The sequence below is a fragment of the Geotrypetes seraphini genome, chromosome 1, assembly GCF_902459505.1.
Source record: "Geotrypetes seraphini chromosome 1, aGeoSer1.1, whole genome shotgun sequence".
Lineage (NCBI taxonomy): Eukaryota > Metazoa > Chordata > Amphibia > Gymnophiona > Dermophiidae > Geotrypetes > Geotrypetes seraphini.
Window position 1 is genome coordinate 401,898,250 of NC_047084.1, and position 19,609 is coordinate 401,917,858.

General features: G+C 44.9%; 1 protein-coding gene across 1 annotated transcript in view; it reads left to right on the forward strand.

The window, feature by feature from the left end:
• Positions 1–19,609, forward strand: part of LOC117347325 (dynein heavy chain 6, axonemal-like) — a 2,502,256-nt gene that overhangs the window by 470,910 nt on the left and 2,011,737 nt on the right.

Sequence of the window (19,609 nt, forward strand, 5' to 3'; positions counted from 1 at the left end):
GTAAGTTTCCTAAGGTGGTTTGAAAAAAGAATCTCTGAGTTGTTTGTAAAATGTTGAGGTAGCTTTTCCCGGGGGCATGTCCTGTGCTTCAAACAAGATGGACGCTTGAGCTTCACACTCTCCCTCCATCTACAAGATAAAGACTTACCAGACCTTATTTAAATTTAACTTTTGGACTCTTTTTTTACCCTTCCTGTACTGGAGGATGTCCTCAACAAAACAATCCAAGGCTGAGACCTCCGCAAATCCTACAATCGGCACTAAAAGAACAAAACTGGACCCTCCAACGCCGAAGATAATGGCACCAGAAAAAAAGGCTGCCATATCGAGTGATCTCATGCTTGAAGAGCTCCGTGCTTTGAGGGAGCTTAATTCTAAGCACTTTGAGACAACGAAAGAGTTTAAAAAAGAACTAACAGCAATTAATTCCTCATTAGCAGCATTTCAAATCCGAATCGACACACTAGAATCCAAAGCGGATGCACAGCACTGGAAATTGTACAGAAACATGAGCAGACAGAAAAACGAATTAAACGCCTTGAGCAAGATATTGAGAATCTGGACAATAGGAGCTGCAGGAACAACTTACGAATCATCGGGCTTAAGGAAGGCATTGAGGGGACAGACAAGTCAAGTTTCCTTACGAAATGGCTACCAAAGGTCCTCAATATGGACCCGACCTGTGTATTAGAAATAGAACAATCACATCGAGTTCTATCATGCCTGCGACAAGATCAACTCACCCCCCGTCTGGTGGTTGCTAAACTCCTTCACTTCCCTCAGGTGCTACAGCTACTCACCGCAGCCAGAAACCACTCAGGCATTTTCATTGATGGAAGAAAGGTCATAATTGTGCCTGACCTTGCCAAGACGACTGCACGGAAAAGAAAATCGTTTCTGGCTATGAGGCTTCGTCTCAAATCCATGGGAGCCCATTTCAGCCTGCAGTATCCTGCAATATGGTGATCACACTGAACAACTCGACAAACCTGAATAGAGATGTGCCTGTCTGCTACGGTTTGTCTGCTTCATATTGTACTGTTTTTTGCACTGGAACTGCGTGATTGTCCCCAGCTCTGTACACACTGCCGCCTTGTTTGTGCGAACGGATTTCTTTCTGCCATCATCTGTTTCATTGGACTCTTTCTGATTTTTCGAAGTATAATGCTCTGATTGATGCTACTGGGTTGAAATTGACTGATGTCGACTTTTCTCCTTTTGCTATATATTCCTCACCTTGCTCTTCTATCTTCATCGGTCTCCCCTGTTTTCTATTTTACCTCATTCTCTCTGCGAATGTGTTCACTACCTGCATTTTGGTTTCCCTGACTATCTGGACTGGTTGTGTAACCTTTCTCATCTTCTATACCTACCTATGTGCTGCACGCTTTTCTTATTTATTTTCAATACCAGCTGAATTTCCATACCCGCATCTCTCCCCTTTCTTGACTCTTCTATGCCACTCAATCTCTCGCTGCCTCATAGTAATCTCTATTCTTCTTCCTTTTCTTGTCTTGTATTTCTGATACTGAAATCTCTAACATTGACGCTGGACCACATTTACATTTTCTTTCTCTTTCTTTTCTCTGACCGGTCTTTCCATTCTATCTCATCAAAAACATAAATGGACCTTATTCACTACTCAAATCTCCAATCTACAACTATCAGATATACTTTGTCTTTTGCAATGGAGTCGGCTGATCAGTTCCAAGGAAAAAGCTACCTCTTTTTTTTTTTTACATGAAATTTTTTGGGAAAATTTTAGAATACAAATGAGACAGAAATGAGTACTTAATATTTACAAGCTCAGATCAACCATCCAAGTAACATCTGTAGTAGAATCCTGAAGTGAAAAGGAGAGGGGAAGAAATGAAGAGGGAAGGGAGAAAAAGGGAAAAATAAGAGAGAAGAAAAAGATGTAATGAGATTCCCCAGAGGCCGAAGATAAAAAGAATATAGATAGGGGTTTGGAACAAATTAGACCATGGCATTAACACGTATAGGAGAGAGAGATGTTCCATTTATATGGAATGTAAGTAAATGGCAAAGGAGTCCCATTTTTTCTCAAAGGAGTTATTTAGAGGAGTATATGAAGATATTAGGACTTCACGCTTGTGTTGGAGTAATACTGATTGCTACCAAAAGTGAACATTTAAGGAGTCAGAGGATTTCAAATTGGAAAGAATTAGCCGCAGTGCTATTATTATTAAGGTGTTGAATAAGGCCTTTTGAGAGTGAAGGATCTTGGTATGTGCGGCAGCAGATTTAAATATGACAATATCAATGGAAATCGGAATATTTATGTCAAAAATAGTTTGCATCACTGCCCACACAGATGTCCAAAAATGATGTACATGAGCACAATCAAAAATCATATGTACTAATGTACCCGGAACAGATTTGCAATTCCAACACTTATTTGACGAGAGAAGTCCAGCAACATTTAGCTTTTGTGGTGTCCAATTCCCTTTGTGGTGTCAAAAATACATAGATTGAAATGAATTAGCTGAATTGTCCTTATTGTTTTAGACCAAAAATTAGACCAGTCTTTCTCAGAGAGGGTATGGTTAATATCAGTTTCTCATGAGTTCTGTATGGAAGAATGGAAGTTGAACTGGGTGTCAATGAACTTCTTGTAGATGGTTGATGCTATATGTCCTTTGATGGAAATGAGTGAAAAATAAGGGAATAATGAAGGAGTGTTTTTATGAATTGTGGAAAGGATGTTGGACTTTTTAATTGCTTGAGACAGTTGTAGCCATTGAAAGAAAGCAGAAGAAGGTAAGTTATATTTGTGTTGGAGCTCAGCAAAAGAGAGTAATTTTAAGGTCGAGTCACAAACATCACCGAGAGACCATATTCCTTTTTGGGCCCAATGGGACCAGTAAACAGGAAGTTTACCAATTTTGAGAAGAGGGCTATGCCAGATAGAGGTGTAAGCAGAGTTGATAACAGATACTTCCAACAATTTGTTTAGATCTAATAAACATTGTGATGATATAGCTATGATGGTATTATGGTGTTTGAGAGGGGCGTCCGCTGTCAATAGGGAGGTTAAAGAGGCAATAGCAGGAAGAAAGGAAAATTCTAATTGTAACCATAGTGGACAATAATATGCCGAGGAAGAAAACCAGTGACTAGCTTGTTGTAGAATAAATGCTTTGTGGTTTATAAGGAAGTCAGACCTCGCCCAATTTCCCTTCACGTGGTCACACGGAGCTGTAAAATACTTGGGAGTGCTAATACATAAAGATCCAACTCAAACTCAAGATCTAAACATATCTAAAATTAAAAGCTTAGTTCATAACACCCTGTCTCGTTGGTCTCCACTCTTTCTTTCATGGTGGGGCAGAATAGCTTCCATCAAAATGACCCTTACTCCTCAGATAAACTACACCCTCTCAATGCTTCCCTCCTTATGCAAGAAGAAATTTTTTCACTGGTTGAATAAGAAAATATCTGACTTTGTGTGGAATAACAAAAAACCTCGTATTGCTCTCGATAAACTGAAAGCCTCTAAAATTAATGGGGGTCTGAATGTACCTGATTTTCATTTTTATTATATCGCATCATTGGCCAAATATGGTGCCTACTGGATTACTAACACTAGTACCCAAGATTCACCAACCTGGTTTGACCTGGAACGATTTTTATGTGCACCACTACATGTTTCATGCTTGTTGACGGTGCCAGTACCCAAACTCTTGAGAAAATACTCCTTATTGAGCGCAACGCAGCATGCCCTTCATATACTAGACACAATCGCAAAGATTTCAATTAAAGACAGTCCACTCTTGTCCATTTGGAATAACCCCAAAATCCAAATCAATAGTAAATCTCTTTCATGGAAGAGGTGGCAGCGGGCTGGTTTGTGGTCTCTCCATCAGATAACCACTCTCACTTCGTTTGTTCCCTTTGATACAATTTGCTCTACTTACTCGTTGTCTCCTTCTGCTTACTCACAGTGGCTTTCTCTTACTGAGATGTTATCTTCTATGTCTATACGCTTTGATTATATGACATCCACTCACACTTTGTATCACTGGTCCACATTGGCTATATCAAAAGGTAAAGCGATATCTCTCTTTTATAGTATTCTAAGAGATCACTCTTTTACATTTTCCTCTCATTCCATGAAACATTGGGAACCTATGCTGACAACTTCACTTTCTGATGTTGACTGGGAACTCTTTTGGTCCTCGACAAACCGACCTCTTTTATCATCCAGAGTCTCACAATCAATGTTCTTCATTATGTGGAATGCGGTATGGACACCTTTTCGGATGTGGAAAGCTAACCTAAAACAAGACTCTATATGTTGGAACTGTATGAAAGAAGTTGGGACTCTTGATCACATGCTTTTCCATTGTGCTCAAGTTCGTTCCTTTTGGACGTGCATTTGGGACACCATAAAGTCTATTACCAATTGTTCAGAAGAAATTTCCTTTGACACTATAATTCTCCGATCTCAACACCCTTGTTTTACACAGTCTAACTGTCCTCCTAAACTCATTGATGCAATGTTTGTGACTGCCCTTATGCAAATCTTGAAAAATTGGAAGTCCTCTTCACTACTAAACTATACCTTCTGGTGGAATTCTTTGAGCATGTATCATAAATTTGAATCATATGCTTATGAAAAGAAAAATATAATTCGACTTTCCAAAAATTTGATACAATGTAAATCACCCTGGAAATTCCTAGACTCATATGTTAAATCTATTTCATAGACACTCCTCTCTTCTTCTTCTTCCTCTTCTTTTTCTTCCTTCAATTTCTCTTTCCTCTTATCTTTCCTTTTACTAATTTTTCATGAACAGTCCTAGTACTTTAGATCTTTTAAAACGATTCAATTCTACAATGCACAATGTAACTGAATATTAGTTATACTAAATGTTTTGTTTTATATTTTGATACCATGTACTTGAACTGTTTCCTATATTTTTTCAAAAAATCAATAAAAAATATTGAACTCAAAAAGGAAGTCAGGTAAGAATACTCCAGCTTTCTCCTTAGAGGCTTTAAGCTTTTTCATAGTTATTTTGGGGGGCTTTGATTGCCAAATGAAGGTTGAGATTAGTTTTTCAATCAATTTGTAGAAAAAGGGGGGAAACAGAATCGGTATCATACTAAGCATATAATTTATCTTGGGAACAAGTACCATTTTGATTGTTTCAATACGTCCCCACCAAGAGAGATGTAATGGATGCCAAGACTGTAACAGAGATTTAATGTTTGCGTTGATCTTGTCTCCATTATATTTATTAGTAGCAGAAATGGTAGTATGTAAATCTATGCCTAGGTATTTTATAGATGAAGGAGACCATACCAGATTATAAGGTTGGACTAAGTTTGGGAAAGAGTGGATAGTGAGGGGTAGAACCTCAGTTTTCTGCTGGTTAATTTTATATCCAGAGAAAGAGGAATAAGATTCGATCAGGTCAAAAAGAATGGGGAGAGATTGATGAGGTTTAGAAATATATAGAAGTATGTCATCCGCATATGCAGTTAATTTATATTCATTATCTATAATAATAAAATGGTAAGCGCGCATGCGCACTCTAAAGCCGTGTTCCCTGATCCGTCGTGATGTGGCCACAAGAGTGCGCATGCATGCTTATACGTCACCACACAACAGTCTCCTCTTTTTCTGGCCTGGCCCACTGAGAGGGAGAGCGGCGCTGGCACCAGGGAGAGGGGGGGACGCCAGTTCAGCTCGGCCGCTCCGTCTCAGCAGCCCCCGAAGCTCCTCAGCAGCCTGTCCCGCCCCCTCAAGAAGGGCTCCTGATGGCGGTGCTGCTGCTGGTGGCGCTGCTCCCGCTGCTGTGCGCGAGCGACGCGCCGGAGCTGGACCCCGTCTGTCGGCAGCAGATCGACCACATGGCGAACAGCAGTGGCTGACAGGAGGAGACAGAGGTGAGATGATGGATTGATGGGAGATAGAGAGAAGGGAGATGCTGGACTTTTGGGGGGATAGACAGAGGGGAGATTCTGCTCTGGTGGGGGGTGGGGAAAGGAAGGGAGGCCTACTGCTGGACAGGGAGAGCAGGAAGAGGTGCTGATGGACAGGGGGGGGAAAGGAAAGGAGGCCTACTGCTGGACAGGGGGAGCAGGAAGAGGTGCTGATGGACAGGGGGGGAAAAGGAAGGGAGGCCTACTGCTGCACAGGGGGAGCAGGAAGAGGTGCTGATGGACGGGGGGATAAAAGGAAGGGAGGCCTACTGCTGGACAGGGGGAGCAGGAAGAGGTGCTGATGATGGATAGGGGGAGAAAAAAGGAAGGGAGGCCTATTGCTGGACAGGGAGCAGGAAAAGGTGCTGATGATGGATGGGGGGGAAAAAGGAAGGGAGGCCTACTGCTGGACAGGGGGAGCAGGAAAAGGTGCTGATGGATGGGGGAAAAAAGGAAGGGAGGCCTACTGCTGGACAGGGGGAGCAGGAAGAGGTGCTGATGGACAGGGGGGGAAAAGGAAGGGAGGCCTACTGCTGGACAGGGGGAGCAGGAAGAGATGCTGATGGACAGGGGGGAAAAGGAAGGGAGGCCTACTGCTGGACAGGGGGAGCAGGAAGAGGTGCTGATGATGGATAAGGGGGGAAAAAAGGAAGGGAGGCCTACTGCTGGACAGGGGGAGCAGGAAAAGGTGCTGATGGATGGGGGGAAAAAGGAAGGGAGGCCTACTGCTGGACAGGGGGAGCAGGAAGAGGTGCTGATGGACAGGGAGGAGGTAAAACAAAGGGAGAAGGGCTGCTGCTGGATAAGGGGAGCAGTGAAGGGGTGGTGGTGGACACAGGGGAGGTAAAAGGAAGGGAGAATGGACAGGGGGAGCACGCAAGGGGTGGTGGTGGACAGCCAAAACAAAGAAAGACAGAAATACAGAAAGCGGCTAAGGAGAAAAAAATAAAGACAGTCACACACACACATATATTCTAGCACCCGTTAATGTAACGGGCTATAAAGCTAGTTACCATATAAGATACCAGTGATATTACAGTTGGAGATGATAGCAAGAAGAAGAGGTTCAAGAGCTAGATTGAAAAGATATGGAGATAGAGGACAACCTTATCTTATACCTCTATGTAAAGTCACATAAGATGATAAGGTGTTATTAGAAACTAGTCTTATAGCCTGTTACATTAACGGGTGCTAGAATAAATGTGTGTGTGTGTGTCTGTGTTTATTTCTCTCTCTCTGTCCTTAACCGCTTTCTGTATTTCTGTCTTTCTTTCTGTCTTTCTTTTTTCTCGGCTGTCCACCCATTATCCCTTCCTTTAACCTTCCCTGTGTCTACCACCACCCCTTCACTGCTCCCCCTTATCCAGCAGCAGCCCTTCTCCCTTTTTTTTATCTCCCCCTGTCCATCAGCACCTCTTTCCTGTACCCCTGTCCAGCAGTAGGACTCCCTTCCTTTTTCTTCCCCCCCCCCGTCTCTTCCCCTGTCCATCAGCACCTCTTTCCTGCCCCCCTGTGTTACTGTTCTGAGAATCGGTCAAATATAAAAGAAGCATTAACCATTTATATATAATGAAAACTTATAACCAACTACAGCAGTTTCTCTCTGCTTTTAGTCTGTCCTTGGTCACTGACAATTACAACGATGTACCCAGTGCAGGTATGGTGCTAAAACATGGCTATTTTGGGTTAATTGCAATGCTATTGTAAAAAAATGGTCTTTGTCTGATGATGTTTAACAGATGAGTCAATTTATTTAGTAATTTGGATTTCTCTCTTACTTTTTGGCCTCCGGACAGCTGCCGCGGCCTGCAGCCGCCAAGAGCCGCGGCGGCCAACAGTCTCCACCTGCATTGCCCCCGCCGCACCACTCATCGGCCCATCGCTCTCCACACATCCGACGGTGGCGACGGTGGATTAGCCGCTGGAGGAGGAGACTGGCGGGGAACGGAGAACAGGTTCAGGGCTACCAGGGGGGAGGGAAGAGGGGATGAGTGAGCCTGGCTGAGACTGGCAGTAAGAGGAAGGTGGGGCAGGTGAGCCGCCACCGCGAAAAACTTTAGGGAGCCAGCCAGACCGTGAGTGCGGTCCGTTGAAAGCTTGCATGTGCACTCTTGCCGGCCACGGACCTACGGATCATGGAACATGCTGGCAAGAGTTCGCATGCGCAGCTAGCGTTTTATTATATAGGATTATGGAGGCTTTTGGAGTGCAATAGAGCAGTTTTATAGATTCTATAAATTTAGGGTGAAAACCAAACCAAGACATTGTCCGAAAGAGATGTGACAGTTCAACTTTATCAGATGCTTTTTCAGCGTCTAATGATAGAGTAATGCAGGGGTCTTTAGAGGAACGAGCAAAAGAAGATAAATGGAAAAAGAGACGGGAATTGTTTGTGATAAGTCTGCCGGGCATGAAGCCCACTTGATGAGGAGAAATAATCTTATTTATGACACCTTAGAGTCTAGAGGAGAGGATAGTAGCGTATATTTTGTAATCTGAGTTTAGGAGGGAGATAGGTCTATAGTTTTGGACCAATTGAGGGTCTTTAAGTGGTTTGGGGAGTACCGTGATAATAGCATCTAAAAAGTGACTTTTGGAAATAGTCTTTTCTGTAAAGGAGTTAAACAAAGAAGTGAGAATCAGGGTTAATCTGTTTTTAAAGACTTTTTAAAATTCTACAGAAATGCTGTCAGGACCTGGAGCTTTTCCAGAAGAGAGATTTTGTATGGCTAAATCAGTGTCTGAGTCATCAAAAGATTGTTGTAATTTATTGTTGTCTAAGTCCGAAACCTTGGGTGAATTTAGTGAGTTAAAGAAGGCATCAGCGGTCTCTAGAGTAGCCGATGGAGTAGAAGAGTATAGCTGGGTATAAAACTCACAGAAGGATTCAGAAATTTCTTTAGGGGTGCAAAGAAGACGACCGTCAGAATGTTTGATGGAAGGAATTTGAACTTTAGCTCATTTCCTCCTGAGATAATTAGCAAGCAATTTGCTGCGTCCAATATTGGTCGCCGTACCTTAACAAAGGATATGGCGATACTCGAGAGGGTTCAGAGGAGAGTGACACGTCTAATAAAAGGTAAGGAAAACCTTTCATACACTGAGAGATTGGAGAAACTGGGACTCTTTTCCCTGGAGAAGAGGAGACTTAGAGGGGATATGATAGAGACTTATCAGATCTTGAAGGGCATAGAGAGAGTGGAGAGGGACAGATTCTTCAAAATTTCAAAAAATAAAAGAACAAGAGGGCATTCGGAAAAGTTGAAAGGGGACAGATTCAAAATGAATGCTAGGAAGTTTTTCTTTATCCAACGTGTGGTGGACACCTGGAATGCGCTTCCAGAGGGCATAATAGGGAAGAGTACGGTACTGGGGTTCGAGAAAGGATTGGACAATTTCCTGTTGGAAAAGGGGATAGAGGGGTATAGATAGAGGATTACTGCACAGGTCCTGGACCTGTTGGGCCACTGCGTGAGCGGACTGCTGGGCACGATGGACCTCAGGTCTGACCCAGGGGCTTATGTTCTTATGTTCTTATTTGTCACAAAGATATCCTGCTGGGCAGTAATGCTAGTTAGTTTGTTGTACGAATATTTTCATTTATATATTTCAGGAAATAGCTGTTTGTCATTAGTGTCAAAGAAAGTTTTCTCTAGAGATTTAATACGTAAATCAAGATTATGTAGCTCAATGTTATTTTGTTTCGTTTTGTATGCCTGTTTGGAAATAAGTTCTCCAAGTAAAGAAGCTTTAAATGCTTCCCATATAGTAAGAGGATCCATGGAATCTGTGCAGTTAAAGTGAAAAAATTCAATGAACGTGAGAAGACGACATTTAGTTGATTCATCTGTTAGTAGGGTATTATTTAATCTCCAAAGTGGGGATTGGGTTTGTTTCGGCGCGCACCATTTTAAAGTGATAGAGATCGGAGCATGATCTGAAATCACAATAGTTTTTATGGTTGACAATACCAGATTAGGAACAAGGTTAGAGCTAAGTAGGAAATAGTCAATCCTAGAGTAGCTTTTATTTATTTTTTTTAATTCTGTATTTATATTTAACACAATAACAAATCAAGAAACAACTTCTTGTTCAGAATATTGAGAAAGACATTACAATATTTAATAAATGAATATATAATACAAAGAAAATACTTTTCTTAATCAATCTTTAGTCCATTATTTATATAGATCCAAGAATCTTAATGAGTGACCTAGAGTAGCTTTTATGCGGAGATGCAAAGTATTTTATGTGGAGATGAAACGATTTAGCGGCTTGGACGATCACATCGGCAGGATGTATAATTAGACGATTTTCGAAACAAAAAAAAGTTGGACGTATTTTTTGAAAACGTGTCTTAAGCTGTTTTTTACTTTGGACAATTTGCGAGATGGACGTAAACGGACTTAGACGTCCCTTTCGATTATGCCCCTCCACATCTTTAACTGCCCACATTTCTGTGGGCAACAGTTCTATTTGGGAGTCAATTGACTTCGACGCCATTTTATCGGAGGATGCAGGCTTGTGTTTTGGTCTTTTACCACTCGGAAGGGTGGAGGATGGATGATCTGATTTAATATTTTTTTCCAGTGGACATGATCGGTATTCCAAGCATGTCAGAAGCACAACGATGAGTTTATGATCGTTCAGTAAGCTCGCTGATTCTCAAATATGGAGCCATTTTCTGGAGAGATCTCAGTCAGCATGTCTTGCCACCATGCTCGGCAAGCCATGCCCCCTTTTACGGAGAGAGCTCAGTCAGCATGTCTTGCTACCATGCTCGTCAAGCCACGCCCCTGTGGTAAACTCCTGTTTTTGTATAGTTTTTTGTTTAGTTTCACTTCTTGTTGCATTGCTAAGAAGTGAGTTGCTAATATTGTTTACATCGCTATCTTTACTACCATCACATCTTGTCTTTTATTGAGGGTGGTCTCTATAACTGTCCTTCATACATATGCCACCCCCATCTTCTAGTTTAAATGCCTAGAAACATAGAGGGGCATAATCGAAAGGGATGTCTAAGTCCGTTTACGTCCATCTTGCAAGTCGTCCAAAGTAAAAAAAACAGCTTGAGACACATTTTAGAAAAATACGTCCAACTTTTTTTCGTTTTGAAAATCATCTAATTATACGTCCTGCCAATCTGATTGTCCAAGCCACTAAATCGTCTATCTTTATACCACATTTTCATCCAACTTTCCGTCCAAGTCCAAAACGCCTAGAACAAGCCCTGTTGGATGTGGGAGGGGTCTGCAAAGTGATGGGCTGCACACCAGACATGCCACCTAAATAGTGGGGTACCTTACAGGGCACTGCTTTGAACTTCACAAAAAGGGTGCCATGTCTTCTCCTCCCTACAGCTCCCTTATAGGTTACGGTGAGCCCCCCCAAACTACCTCCAGAATCCCCTAGACCCACTTATCTACCACCCCAATAGCCCTTATGGCTGCAGAAGCCACTTATATGCCAGTACAAAAGGGTTTTGGGGGTGTATAGGGGAGTGCACATGTTTAAGTATCAATGCAGTGATTACAGGAGCTTATGGGCATGGGTCCTCCTTTCCATGAGTGCCTAACCCACCCCCAAGACGACTTAAGCTGCCTCTGGGCCGGACGACTAGGCTTTCCTATTCCAAGCTGCCAGGTGATGATGGTCTGAAGGCTGAATTTTAAAGTTATGATTAAAATTTTTATGGGGGTGGGGGGGTTGGTGATCATGGAGGTAGTGTGTGGCGGTCTGTTTTATGTGTTTGCAGTGCTTATCTGGTGACTTTAGGTGTTTTTTTGTGACTTAGACCATGTTTTACATGGTCTAAGTCACAACGTCCAAGTTCCGTCTAGGCTCTGTTGTAAAACTTTCGGTTATACATACTGTACGACTAAGTCTAAGCCAGCCCACGTTCCGCCCAACTCCCATCCTTGACATGCCTCCCAAAATGCCCCGTTTAGCTTTGGTCGTTCAGCGGCACTATGAGGACCTAGGTCGTTTAGAAATATGTCTAAAACCCATTTTTATTATCGGCACTTGGATATTTTTGAGAAATGTTCATCCAAGTGCCGACTTAAGCTGGTTTTTGGACATTTTTCTCTTTCGATTATGAGCCCCATATTGTCTAAATATCTCAGCAAGGATTCTTTTTCCTGCTATAGTAAAATGTAGCCCATTATTACCATAGAGTCTCTTGTCTTTCCATGTATTTCCCCATCCTCCTATGTACCTAAAGCCTTCTTGATTACACCAGGATTTGAGCCACCTATTGAAGTCCTCTGTGATTTTAACTCTTTCCTCTCGTTTCCCATATGTAGGCAGTGCTTCTGAGAAAACTACAATCTTTATAAAAGGTTTGGGATGACTTACTTATAAGGAAAGGCTAAAGTGGCTAGGGCTCTTCAGCTTGGATAAGAGATGGCTCAGGGGTGATATGACAGAGGTTTATAAAATACTGAGTGTAGTGGAAAGGGTAGATGTGAATTGCTTAATCACTCTTTCCAAATCACATTAGGACTAGAGGGCATGCAATGAAGCTTCTAAATAGTAGATTTAAAACAAACCAGAGAAAATATTTCTTCACACAGGAACTCAATATCCCCATCCCGTCCCTGTGAGTTTTGTCACTGTCCCTGTTCCTGCCCCATTCCTGTAAGCTCTGTCTTAACTGCACAAGCTTTGAACATTTATGATTTGGCTTGTGCTGGTGACGCTTTTGCAGATGAGGATAGAACTTGCAGGGATGGGGCAGGGACGGGAAAAGAATTAGTGAGGTTGGGACAGGAAAATGAATTCCTGCAGGGGCAGGGAAATATTTGCCCCCGTGTCATTCTTTAATGTGAAATCAGTTAGCTTAGTTGGGTTTAAAAAATGGTTTGGATAATTTCTTAAAAGAGAAGTCTATAGGCCATTATTGAAATGGCTTGAGGAAATCCACTGCTTATTCCTAGGATAAGCAGTATAAAATCTGTTTACTCCTTGGGATCTAGCTAGGTAATTGGGACCTGGGTTGACCACTGTTGGAAACAGAATTCTGGGCTTAATGGACCTCTGGTTTGTCCCAATATGGCAATTCTTATGTTCTTATGAAGTAGGATTACCAGATTTTACTTTAGTAGAATCCGGATCCATAGACTCGCCCCCAGGCCCATCCAGTCCCACCCATCCATGCATGCGTGGATTTCCTCCTGCCCGATGTGATTTAGAGGAAGCTGGACATGTTCTCGAAAAGGATGACATGTCTGGGGAAATCCGGAAGTCTAGTAACCCTATTATGAGTGACAGACTGGATGGACCATATGGGTCTTTTTCTGCAGTCATTACTGCTTCGCGGCCTTCCCGGCCGGGGCCTTCCCTCTGCTGCATTACTGATGATGTCATCAGTGAGGAAGCAGAGGGAAGGCCCCGGTGGGGAAGGCCATGACGCAGCCCCTTCAGAGTACTTCTGCTGCTGCTGTTTTTAGAGGCCTCTGACCGGAGGTATGTTGGTCTCACTGTGGGAGGGTCGGTGGGGTTATGCTGCACAGGGGGATGAGAGGGAGGTATAGAAAGATGCTGCAGAAGGGGGGGAGGGAGAAAGTGCTGCTGCTGGCGAATTGGGCAGCACTAGTGTCAGGGGTAGAGTCGGAGAGTGTCGAGGACATTTGGGAGGGGCTTCGCGGATCAGTCTTAACTAGGGCTTATTTTTGGGGTAGGGCTTATATTAGGATCACCTTTAAAATAATGCTAGGGGGGTCATGTGACGCTATGCTCCGAGGAGGACACGGTTAGCTTCCTCTCCAGCCACCAGCCTACTTAATCCCGGCTTTTCTACTTAATCTGCTTTCTCCCCGGGGCCCCGCTGTTCACAGCACTTCTTGTGAACCCGTTCTGCATCTTGCCAGCATCTTGGGGGTTCGTTGGATGGCCTTCAAAACCCTGCGGAAGGACAAGGATTGGGGCCGTGTGCAGGAGCCCAAAATGGCACAGGAAGCGAGCCCTGCTGATCCGTCTTCGATGCCACCATGGGTGGCGGCTATTACCCAGGAGGTGAACATGGCAGTTGCTTCTATACTAGAAGCTCATTTCCTTACTCTTGATTCTAAACTGGACACATTGCAGGGTAAATTAGAGGCCATGGGCCATGATTTCACCCAATTCTAACAGCAGGTGAGTGACTTGGAGGATCGCGTTGGCGGCGTGGTAGAGAGTCAGACAGCTTCAGGACATCGGTTGGAGGCATTGGAACAGCGACTGGATGACTTGGAGAATCGAGCCTGATGGAACAACCTCCAGTTTGTGGGTCTTCCAGAGACCCTGCCTGACTCGGAGCTCCACGTCTTTTTTGAGCGCTGGCTGCCCGAGTCCCTGGAGATTCCCGCAGAGTTGGGCCCCCTGTGGGTGGAGCGCGCTCATCATCTTGACGTGCGGTGAGAAGGGGCTGAGAGACCCCGGGCAATTATCTTGCGCATCCTGAACTTTGCCCACAAGGAGGCGGTGCTGCGAGCGCTACAAGGTGGCTGCCAGTTGACTTATCAGTCCCATCGGGTGCTCTGCTTCCAAGATTATTCCTCGGGGGGTGGCCCAGCAGAGGCGAAAATTTAGCCCTATCTGTTCTCGATTGTTTGACTGGAAAATCCGCTTTGCTCTGCTGTACCCAGCAAGGCTCCAGGTCACCCATAATGGCTCCACCAGCTTCTATGCGACTGTGGCGGAGGCCCAGGATTTCCTTAACCGCTTGGAGGATTCAGACGGCTTGGAGGATTCCGAGGATTTGTTTGTCTTCGATGCCAGCTGGACTGCCTGCCTAGGCTTTTGTCTTTTGCTATTTGTGACTCTTTGCTATCTTGCTGCCCTATTGGACTACCCTGCGCCTGGGATTGGGAATCCCACCTGACTCATGCTCTGGCCACCTTGCTGGAGCCGTCTCCCGGGTTGCTGACCTTGGCCTGGGACCCACTGCCCACTGGCTTCTTTGCCTTCCATCTGTCCTCTGCGAGTCCCTGGTGGCCTTGTTGTAAAGACTGCTACCATGTGCTAGGCCTTAAGGATTCCATTTTCCTTTGTTGTACCCTTTTGTTGGAATGGAGTGTTTGTTGGGTTGCGGTCTCGGTTTGCTTGGCGAGTCTGGGGGGGGGTTGCTGAGTGCCTGTTTCCCCACTTGTGGGATCTCTATCTGGGGGGTAGATGCTGGGTTTGGGCCTGTTCGGCGTTTGGAGCTTTAGGGCTCCTCTTTGATGGGGCGTTGTTCTTTAGTGTGTGCATGTGGGTGGGGTAGTGGGGCGTTGTTCTTTGGTGTGTGCGTGTGGGTGGGGTAGTGGTTGTCTGGTGTGTGTGCTATGGTGTTTGACCTGTTGGTCGGGTGGGATGCTTTTGTGGTGGGGGTCGGGGAGATCTTTGTATATTGGCTGCTTGTCTACACTTGTGTGGGATCCCTACTGTTTCAGGAGTGGGTATGTTTTACCTTTATAGTGATTATGATTGGGTTGGGAGGCGTCAATCTGGGCCTGGTTCCTTTTGTGGGGACCTGAATCTTTAGAGGAGGGGGTGTGGGGCTCATGGTGGGTCTCGGGGGTAGGATGGGAGGGGGTGATGGGGCTGGGGTGCATCGGGGTTTGGGGCGCTTTGATTGATTTGGGATTTTTCTTTTTTTCTTCGTTTGTTCTGTTTGCTCTAGTGCTTCTTTTTTACTCTTTCTTTGGGTGGGTTTGCTTGTTTTAGTTGAGACAGTGGCTGCTCCTGGGGGACCCATTTTTTCTTTGAGCATTTGTCTCGTCGCTGGATGCTGTACGCTGGGACGGCATCCTAGTGACCATTCTTGTTTTTTATTCTGTTTCGTTAATTTTTTGTTGGTTGAATGGTGCGCCTTGTTACTTGGAATGTTGGAGGTATTAACTCCCCTGTTAAACGAACAAAAATTTTGCAAAACTTGCAGAGGCTTCGAGTAGATATTGCATTGTTGCAGGAGACACACCTTACTGACCTAGAGCATGCTAAACTACGGAGAAGTTGGGTTGAACGTTGTATAACTGCAGCTGCAGTCGGGAAAAAGCGGGGAGTGGCTATTCTTTTTCGTAAATCGGTGGCCTCTCAGATAACACCGGTGGCTTTTGACGCGAATGGCCGCTATGCCTTTTGTACGGCGGTGATTGCTGGAGTAATGGTGTTGATTGGTTGTGTTTATGCTCCCAGTACCTATGATAAATCCTTCTATGCTGATTTGAAGGCTTTGCTCTTGCAGCATGCTCATCTTCCGATTATTTTAGGCGGGGATTTCAATGTTGCTTGGGACTCCTCTGTAAATAAATCTCATTCTGCTTCAGGAAGCTAAGGGTCTTACCCAGTTGTGTCAGCTTTTGGATCTTTTGGATGTTTGGCGACTACTTCACCCCGGGGAGCAGAATTACACCCATCTGTCTCGTGCTCACTCCACTCAATCTCGTATCGACTATGTGTTGATCTCTCGTTCTCTTTTCTCCAAAGTACAGCGTGCTGAGATTGGGCCTTATGCGATTTCGGATCATGCCTGGGTGTGGATAGACTGGATCCTAGATGTGGGGCCTCGCTCCCTGGGGTCTTGGGCCTTCCCTCTGTGGTTCCAGGAGGATCCTCACTTTTTCTCTTATCTTCAGAGGGAGTGGAAGGGATACCAATTCCATAATAGCCAGCATGTGGAAGATCCCGTTTTATATTGGGAAATGGCAAAGGTGGTTCTTCGTGGAGCTATTATTAGCTATGTTAGTAGGGTTCGGAAGGCCCACGACCAGGAGTTGCTTTGTTTGTCTGACCAATTGACAAAAGCTCATTGTTCGGCCTACTTCGGTTAACAGAGTTTATTGTCTTTGCAAATGAAGCTCAATGAGATTTTACACAGCTGGGCTTCGCACTCTCTTGCTTATTATAAATACCACTTATATGTACACGGCAATAAGGCGGGGGGGGGGGGTAACTTTTGGCCCGACTGGTTTCCCAGCGGGAGAGTTGTAAGAAGATCCTGCAGCTTCGCACTGGTGACTCGGCTCGTGTCAGGGGTGATGCTGACATTTGTGAGGTCTTTCGCTGTTTCTATGCCAACCTTTATTCTTCACCCCCGGATTTGGGGCTTCCTGGGGACCTCTATTTGGATGGTCTGGATCTTCCTTGTCTCACTGACGAGCAGTTGGCCCAAGTGAATATGTCTATCGATGCTGGGGAGGTGGAGCTCACTATTTCTCAAAGTCCTTCTCTGCAAGCCCCTGGCACTGATGGGTATCGAGCTGAGTTTTATAAGCTTCTAAAATCAGAGATAGTGGCGCCTCTGGCTAATATGTTTAATGTGATGACCAATGCTGAAGCGATGCCTGAACTCCTTAATGTGATTCAAATTATAGTTCTTCCCAAACCTGGGAGAGATCCTATGCTTCCGGAATATTACTGTCCTATCTCTCTGCTTAACTTCGATGTCAAACATTTGGCTAGGATCTTGGCCAACCGGTTGGCCCTGCTTATGCCGCTTTTTCTCCATGAGTCTCAGGTTGGTTTTGTTAAGGGTTGTTCGGTGGCAAAGAGCTTGCGGAAGATCTTGACCTCTTTAGAGTATAGCGCACGTATAGCGTCGCCTTCTCTTCTTATTAGTTTCGACGCTGAGAAGGCGTTTGATCTTGTTCGGTGGGATTATTTGTTTGCTACTCTGACCAAGTATGGTTTTCAGGGCCGCTTTGTCTTGGCTATTCGCGTGCTTTATGCTATTCCCCAAGCCACTCTGTGGGTTAAAGGCTGTAGATCTTCCTTATTTGAGATTCATAGGGGCACCCGTCAGGGCTGTCCCCTCTCTCCTTTGTTGTTTGTCCTGGCCCTTGACCCACTTCTTCGTTATATTTACTCGAATCTGGATATTAGGGGGGTTGCCCTAGGGTCTTGAAGCTTTAAAATTGCAGCTTTCGCGGATGATCTTTTGGCTCATCTGACGGACCCTGGCCACTCTTTGCAAGCTCTTTTGGAAACCACTAGAGAATATGGAGATTATGCCGGTTTTCATTTGAATTTGCTTAAATCTGAAGCTCTTCCCTCCTCTTTGGCTTTGAAGGTTCAATGGGGTGCCTCCTTTCCCTTACGGTGTGCTACGGGCTCTTTTAAATATTTGGGGGTGCATATCTCGATCTCTACGACCCACCTCTATTCCCTTAATATTTCCCGGCTCTTGGCTAGGGCTCAGCTTGAGACCTGGGGTGATCTTCCTTTCATCCTTGATGGGCTGTATTGCCTTGATTCACATGGTGATCTTCCCCTGTTGGTTGTACATGTTGCAAACTTTACCGCTTCGCCTGTTGAAGAAGGATATTTCCAGATTACACCGTTTATTGTCTCAATTCTGTTGGCGGTCTCGTAAGCCAAAGGTGCACTTTTCTTATTTGGTGGAGGGATGGCTGCAAGGGGGCCTTGGAATCCCCGACTTTGGTCTCTATAATGAGGCTTGTTTGCTTAGACACCTGAAGGACTGGTTACAGGATACCCAACAATATACTCTCTTGGATTTTGAACGTGCTTTGTATACCCCTCATACTTTTTTTAGCCTCTTGCATTTGCCTGCTCGGGAGCTTCCTGTCCAGTTCCGTTCCAGTGTTCTTGTGAGATCAATGCGGGCTGTGTGGGGAAGCTTGGTTGGTAAATTGGGAGGAGACCCTCATGTGACAAATCAGTTACCCCTTCAGGGGAACTCAGCCTTTCTGCTGGGCCGGGATAACCCTACTTTTCTTTGTTAGCATTACTCTTGTTGACTGAGGACGGGAGTTTGAAATCCCGTGATGCTTTTGCTGATCGTTTGTGTAGATGTTGGGGTGATACTTTTGCCTACTGTCAGGTAAAGCACTATGTTCTCTCTCTTCCTCCTGAGCGCCTCATGCAGCCGATAGGAGTCCGTCTTTGGGTTTTCTTTGCTGGGATGGAGATCTGTTCTACCTTGGTATCAGCGCTGTATAAAGCCCTTTCTGGATTTGTAAGTCCCAAAGATGTCTCGAGGATGCAGGGGGGTGGGGTCGGGAGCTCCACCGCGACCTTGGCCATTGGGACATCCTGCGGGCCCTGCGGGGGATCCCCCACTTGATAACGGGCATGCAGTTTCAAGAATGCTATTTTCGAGTGCTTTACAGAGCCTATTTTATTCAGGTACAATTACATAAAGTGGGAGGCATCGATTCCCCTCTCTGTCTGAAATGTGGCCAGGATCCCAATACCTTTGCTCACTCTTTTTGGAACTGTTGGACCGTACAAGCTTTTTGAAAGTCCATTGTTCATTATCTCCAGGGCTTATTTTGGGGTCCCATTTCAGGTACTGTAGAGAATCTGGTTTTAGATCCCCCCTGGGGCTTTTTGTGGCCTTCTCAGGGGGGTCCCCAATGGTGTCGTAAGGTGTGTCTCCTTGCTTGTAAGTGCATTTTGCAATCCTGGACTGTTTCTGAGCCTCCCTCTTATTGGACTTGGAGATCTTTGGTACATACTTTGGCCGCCTGGGAGGCCCGAGAGGTGACTGGTTGCCCTCGACGGCAGCGCACTCACCTGCAGGTTTGGGGAGCGTATCTGGATTCCTTACCTCCTAGAGGTCGTAGCCTCCTTTTGAATTCTCTTGCTTAAGCTTCCCTAGTATTCCCTGTGCTTGCTCCTCTGGTCAGTCACCGCCTATCTCTTTTTTTTTCTTCTTCTTCTTTCTCTTTGT